Source organism: Cervus elaphus, chromosome 31 (genome assembly GCF_910594005.1).
Source record: "Cervus elaphus chromosome 31, mCerEla1.1, whole genome shotgun sequence".
NCBI lineage: Eukaryota > Metazoa > Chordata > Mammalia > Artiodactyla > Cervidae > Cervus > Cervus elaphus.
In genome coordinates, this window is record NC_057845.1 from 45,054,675 (window position 1) to 45,064,520 (window position 9,846).

Sequence of the window (9,846 nt, forward strand, 5' to 3'; positions counted from 1 at the left end):
TGAGGATTGCAAAAGTTTTTTTCTTGCCTTTTCCTCCAATTAAAAAAATTACATATAGTAAAATTTATGCTTTTTGGTATACTTTTTGCAAAAGTAAGGAGTTATGTGCAATTTCCAAAATATACAAACGGCTCATACATCTCAATAACAGCAACAAAAAAACCTGACCAAAAAATGGGCAGAAGACCTAAATAGACAGTTATCCAAAAAAGACATACAGATGGCCTATAGGCACATGAAAAGATGTTCAACATTGCTGATTATTAGAGAAATGCAAGTCAAAACTACAGTGGTCAAAATGGTGTCACCAAGAAAAGTCTACAAATAACAAAGGCTGGATAGGGTGTAGAGGAAAGGGAACCCTCTTACACTTTTGGTGAAGATGTAAATTGGTACAGCTTCTATGGAAAACAGTGTGGAGGTTCCTTAAAAAGCTGAAAATAGCACTGCCAGACGATTCAGCAATTCTATTCCTCTTGATAACCCTTTGTAGTCAAACTCTACCCACAACCCTTCCTCTCTGGCAACCACTGAGCATTGCTTATTTTACATTAACCTGGCTCTTTCCTTTTGCATCCTTCCTTGTCTAATTTCAGTTATCTTACTGCTCCTTAACAGTCCTGAATATTTTATCAGAGAAATAAAATTACTTCTAGACTGTTGCCGTACCCATTATGTCCCACATGGAGTTATTTAAACCACTAACTTGACTACTTGGGAGAGGAGGAAGAGAGACACTAGGCCAGTTGGCATTTTTGGCAGTGGCATGTTATTTCTACTCTCTTGGCAGCTCCGGCATCTGTATGCATCTCTACTTCACTGGAAGTGAAAGTGTTCGTTGTGCAGTGGTCTCTGACTCTCTGCGACCCCATGGACTATTGCCTACCAAAGTGCTCTGTCCACGGAATTCTCCAGGCAAGGAGACTGGAGTGGGTAGCCATTCCCTTCTCCAGGATTCTTCCTGATGCAGTGATCAAACCTGGATCTCCCTCATTGCAGGCAGATTTCTTTACTGTCTGAGCCACCAGGGAAACCTATTAGTCAATGAAAAATGACCCCTGCCCCCCTGATTTGTCCAGATTAGTGCAACGGCCTCTATACGAGTTTCCATGCTTCCAGCACTCCTTTCAGCATCGCATCTTTTTGCTTTTTCATACTGTTCATGGGGTTCTCAAGGCAAGAATGCTGAAGTGGTTGGCTATTCCCTTCTCCAGTGGACCACATTTTGTTGGAGAGGACTCTTGAGAGTCCCGTGGACTGCAAGGAGATCAAACCGGTCAATCCTAAAGGAAATCAACCCTGAATATTCATTGGAAGGACTGATGCTGAAGCTGAAGCTCCAATACTTTGGCCACCTGATGCGAAGTGCCAACTCATTAGAAAAGACCCTGATGCTGGGAAAGTTTGAGGACAGGGAAAAGAAGGGGATGACAGAGGATGAGATGGTTAGATGGCATCACTGACTCAATGGACATGAGTTTGAGCAAGCTCTGGGAGTTGGTGATGGGCAGGGAAGCCTGGCGTGCTGCAGACCATGGGGTCACAAAGAGTTGGACACAACTGAGTGACTGAACAGCAACAAAATAATCCTTTTCTTATGTTTAATCTCTACCTTTTCTCCAGAGCAAACTTCCTGAGCCTCTGAAGACCTAAAACTCTTCATTGGCACCTTAATGAGCCTCAGCAAAACATTCACAGCTCTTCATGGGGTCCCCTGCTTACTTCTGCAGAATTATTCCTATTGGATCTTGTACCTTGTATTCTGTGATGTTCCAGTGGTCGCAAACTATTTGGCATTTTCCAAATGTGAAATAGGTTTTATGTCCTTATGCTTTTGTTCACATTTCCCAGGAAGACTTTCCTCACTGTATCTACTCATTATCAAAGACCCAATACAGGCTGGCTCTTGCTTTCTTCTCAAAGACCAGTTAACTGTTCTTTATTCCCTCTTTTTGTCGCTACAGTCAGCTATCCACCCACTTGCCATAACACCCATAATTCCTTATTGCAAACCCATGCTCACATATTTATCTCCCATTTCCTAGAAACAAAGCTCTTTGAGGTCAAGTCTGTCTCTTACTCGCCTTTGACTCCTCAGGGCTTGGCATAGAGCCTCCCATATAGCAGGTGCTCAACGCACATTTGTTGAATACAACAATGAATACAGTTTTTACTGTATTATTATATTTGCACTTTAATAACTTACTTTAAACCTGTTTTAAATTTATCTAGTTTTTGGAATATTTTTGACCAAGTACTCTCCCATTTCACGAGACACTGCTGATCCTATTTGTGTGGCCACATGAGGTTCTCTCTGGTTTTTGTTCAGTCACTAGGCATCTTTCTCTGTATGACCTGGTCAGTTGACATTATTTCAACTGGGCTTACCCATGGCTGTCTGCTTGCGTGTAGAAACTCAACTTGCAGTTGTAGCAGTAAAAAAAAGGGAAAAACAGGGGATGTCAAAAGTGAACATGAACTTCCCATTAGTGGCTAACTGTCTTTGAACTTCCTCTCCACTGAGGCTTAGAGTAAAGTCAGAGCTATCACTGAGCTCAGGTCTGAACTGGCTACAGGTCACACTGTTCCTCAGCTCTTCATCTGTTGCATTCAGTGTCATATTAACTTCATGAACTTCTACCCTAAGAATCTTAGTCCTCAGGTGTTTGCGTTCAACATATTTGCCATTGAAGTAGAGTGAGGACATTAAATCCTCTAAAAAATTCTGTACAACCAGAGCTATCATTTAATTTTAAAAAAACAAACACTGACACAGGATATGATTCTTATCAATAAAGAACCCACATTTGTAACCAGCCAGCTGTTGGTCAGGAGTGAGAGCAGGTGAGAGAAGGGAGGAATATTCTGTATTTTCATCTCATCAAACCAGGTTTATGGTCTAGGTGGGTATTTGCCTCATTCCCGTTGCATGCCCACAAGTATAAACTTGGAACCTTCTGGAAAGGCAACTGTCACCTGTTAGGACAATTGCATAGTCTAGGACAAATTCAAGTTGTAAAGAAATGATTAGCACCGTGGTTTCAAATGTTCATATGACCAATTTAGGCCCCACCAATGTTTCTCAAATCTGCATTTTTCAGTAGAATCAGCTAGGCTACTTTCTAGAAAGATATCCCTGGTTTCTACCCCTGGAGACTGCAGTTCAGTAAACTTGGAGTGGACCCTTGGAAGCTATATTTTAAATAATCTCTCTGGATGATTCTGATGCACAAAGATGAAAAACTCTTTTTCTTGGATGGTTGGAGCTGAACTGGATGTTAACCTTCTGAAAGGCATCCTCGGCATTCTAAGTTTGTTGACAGACTAATGTACCTTTATTGAAACAGATTCCAAAACACTGGCACTTTTTGCCCCAAACCTAATCTGTTTTCAATGTCTGGAAGTACATTTGATTTTGTGGAAAATACCCATGAGCAGAAAGCAAAGATGGAAACCGAGAAGGACTCAGGCTGAATATTATCTATGGTGAAACAGATCACCAGCCCAGGTGGGATGCATGAGACAAGTGCTCGGGCCTGGTGCACTGGGAAGACCCAGAGGGATCGGGTGGAGAGGGAGGGGGGATCGGGATGGGGAATACGTGTAACTCTATGGCTGATTCATATCAATGTATGACAAAACCCACTGAAATGTTGTGAAGTAATTAGCCTCCAACTAATAAAAAAAAAAAAAAAAAAAAGAGAAGCATCAGGAGTGACCCAGAAGTCCTGAGCTCAAATTCTGCTGGGATAAGCATCCTCTGAACAGAGTTTGTGGAGCACCTCTGGAGTACCATGCATCACCACTGCACAGCTGATTCACTGTGCAGTGAACTGAGATTGCATCATCGCACCCTCCTGCTTTGACTTACCTCATCGTTAACAGTCTAGTGCCCACCTAAGGTTTCCAGGGTCTCCATGTGTGTGGCACTTTTCTATATAAGCTCTGGACTTAGGAGTGTGCGTGGGAGGCAGAAGAGTGGGGTAGCTGAGGATTTTCACTTAAGTTTCACTGAATAATAAAAAAACAAGAAAAAAAAAGAAACAAAAAAACAAGTGCTATGCTTGAGAAGCATGAAATTTTAACAGAGACTTTAAAGAAAGAATTTTATTTATTTATTTGGCTGTACCGGGTCTTAGTTTTGGCATGTAGGGTCTTTGGTTGCGGCATGTGGGATCTAGTTCCCTGACCAGGGATTGAATCTGGCCCCTGGCACGGGAGCACAGAGTCTTAGCCAAAGGGCCACCAGGGAAGCTCCTCACAGAGACTTTTGAAGCAACCGCTTTCCAGCGCTATTTTGATCTTGGGAGATCAGGAAACGGGGACAGCACACCTGAACCTTGCAGCAGAAGGTGGAAGCCCTTCAGCACATCTCAGGAAACTGAGTGTTAGCTATCACGAAGACAGGGGATTGCTGTGGTTTCTTTTTGAAATGATTTCATGAAACAAACGAGCAATTTTTAGTCTTCTACATTCTCATTTCTGGTAGAAGGAATTAGTAGAAATTTTACTGTTCTGAAAATAATGAGACATAATTATCTTTAAGTTTGGAAAACTAGAAATGGATGCTAAAATCAGGGACTTCTTCCAAGAAGGAAGGAACGAACCTTAGAGACACCAGGTTTAGCCCCTGGAATCACCTTTATCCTTCTCTCTCAAGTGGTTATCTGGCTTCATTTTGAGAGACAAGGATATCCAGTGATCTTTTCCTTAATAAGTCACTGAAGTTCAAAGGTAAAGATGGGAGAGCACCTCTGACTTGCTTCTGCCTCTCTTGAGTGCAATGCATCAACACCAGCTATCACCAAGTCCAGATAGTTTACTCAAGTTTCTGGCCGAGGAATCACTCGGGTAGAACAGAAAGTCCTGCATAGCCTCTCTTGTCTGCCACAACAGTGCTGGCGTTGGAGCCATTCACACTACAGTGAGAATTTCCTGGCTGTTTGACTTTGGATATGTCATTCAACCTTTCAAATCTTTGTGTTCTCCCTATAAAATGTAACTTGCATGGCCTGAATGATAATACATGTGGAACATAGATGATATACAATGGAGACAATAAATTATATACCTTTGCTTGGGCAAGTAGCCCTTTTTATGATGACATTAAAATTACTTTGTGTTACTGATTGTGTTCTTCCAGAGTAGGACAGACACGCGACTGGACTTAACACTGAGAAGGAAAAACAAATCTAATTTGGAGGAGTAGATAAAGGTGAGTCTGTTAAAAGCAAACAACCTGAGGCATCTCTCTTCGTAGATAGCATTCTATCTGTTTCGACTTTGGCAAAAGCATGTGTGGGCAAACAACTACATTATTTGATATTGTCTTAAAAAGGCCAAGCTCCACTGACAATGTTTGCATCTATGGCAAACATTCTTAAAAGGATAAGTTCATTTAAAGCATGCAGACAGAAATCTTTATGTTTTGTGAAAATTCATTTTAAGTAACTACACTTTACTTGCTTTTTCTCTTTCACACCAACTTTTGGTGGTCGACATTATTGTCTCCCTGGCATTTCTTTCCGAAGTCTAACTTTCACCTTCCCTTTCTGGCCCGTCATTTCCACGGCTTGACCACTGCTTTCCTGGCTTTCTCCAGCTCCCAGTCTCCTGCCCCATGAATATTTCATGGGAAGGGTACCTAGACTTGGCAACTTCTTCTTATAATCAGGACAATAGCACAGATGAACTTTTTACTAGATCATTTTGTAGGCATGGATTGGTTTACCTAATAGCCCTGTCTAGCAGGTTATCTCAGTTTTAAGAATGAAGGAATGAGGTCAGGAGAAATGGTAGAGTAAATAATATCAGATGTTGACATGGTTCATCTTATCTTTTATTAATGCCCTGCTTTATCTATCATACACTATTGCCTCCTTTTCAGAGAAAGGTCTTGTATTGACTGGTAACCTGCAATCTGAAAGTCTTGATTCTAGGCATTGTGTTAATGAGGGCAGTACTTTATAGAGTCTCTTAAACGGTTACATGTATGCCTCTGTTAGGTTGATCAGAAAAGGGAAATTGTCTTAGTAGTAAAGAAACTGCTGAATATCTAAAAAAAAAAAGAAAAAGAGAAGGAAATATACTATACAATACAAAAAAGAGAACATTGGAGCTACCAAAACAAAAGATGATTTGAATAACTACAAGCTTGCAATCCACAGGAGTCTGTAATCTTGCTAGTGAGATTCCCTGAAGGCTATTTTATAACCTTGCTGCGCAACTTGTGGAAAAAAAAAATTGTTGACAAAACAAAGGCTATTCTGTCAGTTCCTTGTTGTGGTTGTGAGGTGAATTTATGTAATAAAGTGCTATTTAAAGCATGGGCTATGGTTTTATGCAGCTGACTTTACTTAATTCTAAAAAAAAGCTCATTGAACACTGTGGCTCAAACTGATGGAGCTGTAGCTTTCGCTACATAAATTACTGAAATTCCACAACATTCCTGAAAGATTGGTAAATATTTTTCTCTTTTTGTCACAGAAGAGGCTAAGATAATAATAATAATGACAATAATACTAATAAAAACTATGGTACTCTATAAAATTTGAAAATCATTCTTTATATTAATAGGATTGGGAAGTATTGTGGGAAAAGGCAGGTCCTATTGTGCTTCATGATTATTTTGCAAGTTAAATCATTACTCTGGTTTGGGTTGGTGGCTGAATGACAAATACTCTTTTAAGTAACAGTAAGAGACTATCGGTGTCAATTGAGAGCTATATAAAAACTCTAGCACTCAATGTATTGTTTTTCCATTCTGTCATTCTCTTTTGTCACAGATTCAAACACACTTTATATATACCTGTCATTGACACTACAGTGTATGACTCTTTTGATTTTTAAATTTTGGGGGGTAAATTTTAACATATGTGTACAATATCATTTCAACGTTGAGATACCCTAATTTTTTTTAGTAAGGCTTCAAAATTTAATGTGCATTTTACTAACAAGTCAACTTGAACTAGCCATATTTTAGGTATATGATAGCCACATATGGCTCGTAGCCATACTTTGGCCTCCTGGGTCTGAAGAAGAACAGTAAACAACATAGGCATGATCATTATCTGTAATATTACTTTCTTTTTCGGCACACATACCTGTATTTATATATCCAAATGCAGCCAATTTCCTTCAAAATGAAAGCATGTTTCTACATTACTGACAGCTTTTAGATTTTGGAATTTCACTTTTTCAGAACCTTTTAAATACTGTCAAGGGTGTTAAGTTTTGCTCCTTAGAGTGAAGTTGATTTATGGAAAGGCTGAAAGTCATTTGAAGCCAAGTGAAGTAGATGACCGGACTGAGTAACATCGTTGTGCTAAAACATGAATCAAGACTATGAGCAACTCTCCCATCTCGTGTTTCTTGCTTTATAAAGAGCATTTAATAACAAAAAGTGATTTTCTGATCCCAGTGCTGCCTTTGGCAGAGTCAAAAGTTCAATGCTGCCTGGTTGAGCTCCATCTAACTTTACAGATGTACTTCCCATGATACTGCAAGAACTCTGGTGACAAGAACTCCATGACCTTCCCTCCATCCTTACTAGCTCTAGGCTTTTGCTCATATTGTTCCTTATTCTCATCGACTTGTACTTATTACCCTTCATTCCAGAGAAGTTTTAATGTGGCCCTCTTTATTCGTGTTGAATTCTATCCATCTTTAAGGATCTATATAATTACAATTCCAATAGCTTCCCAACTGGAAACAAATCTTTGAGTGTACCTGTTTTCCCATGTCGCCTTATATTTTGTGGTTTAGCTATTAGATTCTAAGCTTTCTGCTTAAGTGCCTTCAGTACTGTAGGACTAGCATCTAGCCCAGCTTCTTCTCCTATTAAATGGGAATAATAAATCTAAATAATAAATATTAAGACCTATATTCTTTCTTTTTCTGCACCCTTGCATTTCATTTGCTTATTCACTTGTTTAAGGATGATTTATAGATCACTCAGGTTCAATTTCTGGTTTGCGAAGATCTCCTGGAGAAGGGAATGGCTACCCACTACAGTTTTCTTGCCTGAAGAACTCTGTGGACAGAGGAGCCTGGCAGGCTACAGTCCATGGAGTTGCAAAGAGTTGGACACGGCTGAGTGACTAACACACTTATAAATCAACAACACTGCACTGTGCAAGCAATGAGTGTGTAAAGATCAATATGATTACTTTCTTCTTATGGAATTCATGGCTTACTAGGGGAGCCAGTGACATAATGAAGTTATTGCAAAACAATACAATAAATGTTATTACAGAAATAAATGTAGGGTTAAGATGTGACCCAGAAGACAGAGTAATCAATTCTGTCTTTGAGTGGTGGGGAACGACTCCATAGAACAGGAGGTGCTAGGTCTGTTTCTCAAAGGAAAAATACATGCCATCAAGTAGACAAAGAACAAAAGGGCATCCCAGAGAGGGGAAAATATATGAAGGCACAATATATAAGAAAATATTATATCTTCAGTCAATTGCAAAACGTTGAGATTTGGTAGGTAAGAAATGAGATTAGAGACGGAAGGGGGCAGATTTTGGAGAGTCTTGTGTACTTTGCAAAGGAGTCTGAACTCTGTATAATTGAAAGGGAACTTCCAAAGTAATTAAATCACAGAGATAACAGGATTGGGTTGTTATTTAGAAAGGTCCGGAGCAGTAGAGAGTAAACTTTGAGTTTAAAGGGGAGTGGTGAGAGGGAGGAAAAAGAAAAATAGGATGCAGGCTGTTTGTCTGGTTAGGATGCTAATATAAGGTGATGAGATAACAAGTACATAAGGTAATGAGTTCAGGTGAGGATTAATAAGGGCCAGAACTAAGGCAGAGGCAGAGGAGAAAGGGAGGGATTGGTCAAGTTTGAGAGATATTTAGGGGATAGAATAGATATATTTGTGGCTATACTACATTTGGGCTGATGCAAGAATCAGATGTAATAACATATGCTCAAGAATCAAATATGATAGACTCTAGAAAGATGAAGAATTATCAAGTAACTGGTAATGGAATTGGTAATATAAAACACCTTGTTTTGTTCAGTCACTAAGTTGTGCCCAACTCTTTGTGACGCCATGGTCTATAGCCTGCTAGGATCTCTGTCCATGGGATTCTCCAGGCAAGAATACTGGAGTGGGTTGCCATTTACTTCTCCAGGGGATCTTCCCAACCCAGGCTTCAAACCTATGTCTCCCGCATTGGCAGGCGGGTTCTTTACCACTGAGCTACCAGGGAAGCCCTCACCCAAACACCTTACTTATTATCAAAGAAAATGTATTAGGAAGGTCTGCTGGATAAAGCCATGTATTTTCTCCAGTGTCTTAAAAATATTTGTGATCTAAAAGGAAATACTTGAAGAAATGAAAGTTCAAACTAACTTGATTATTTTCTGCTAAATCTTTGATTCAGATTCAGTGACCACGAAAGGCTAAACTTGGTAGAAATGGTGGGGGTGAGATGAAGAGAAGAGGGGAGGAGAAAGACTGAGAGGAAGGGGGACCCTCACAGCTCCAAGCCACATGATCTGCAAGTGTCTTCAATAGAGCGTGGGCCTGTGCTTCCTCGAACTTTCTGGAAAGACTGTGGTCTTTTCTCTCCCCTCAGGAGCACTAAGGAAAAACACTGCCTTAAGTCTCCCTTCATCATCTTCGTTGTGAGCAAAAGAGGGCCAACCACAATGGCCTAGAGAGAGGCGTTGCTTTGCTAATTCCCCACAAAAAGTGAGATCTGAAGGAGCGAGGTGTGCTGTTTGCTTATGACAACATCAAAATGGGCAAGAACCTGCCAGTTCCTGCTGGCTTCGTTCACGTACTGCCCCAGGGAACTGGCACTGCTCTAACTCAGGAAAAACCCAGGACTGACC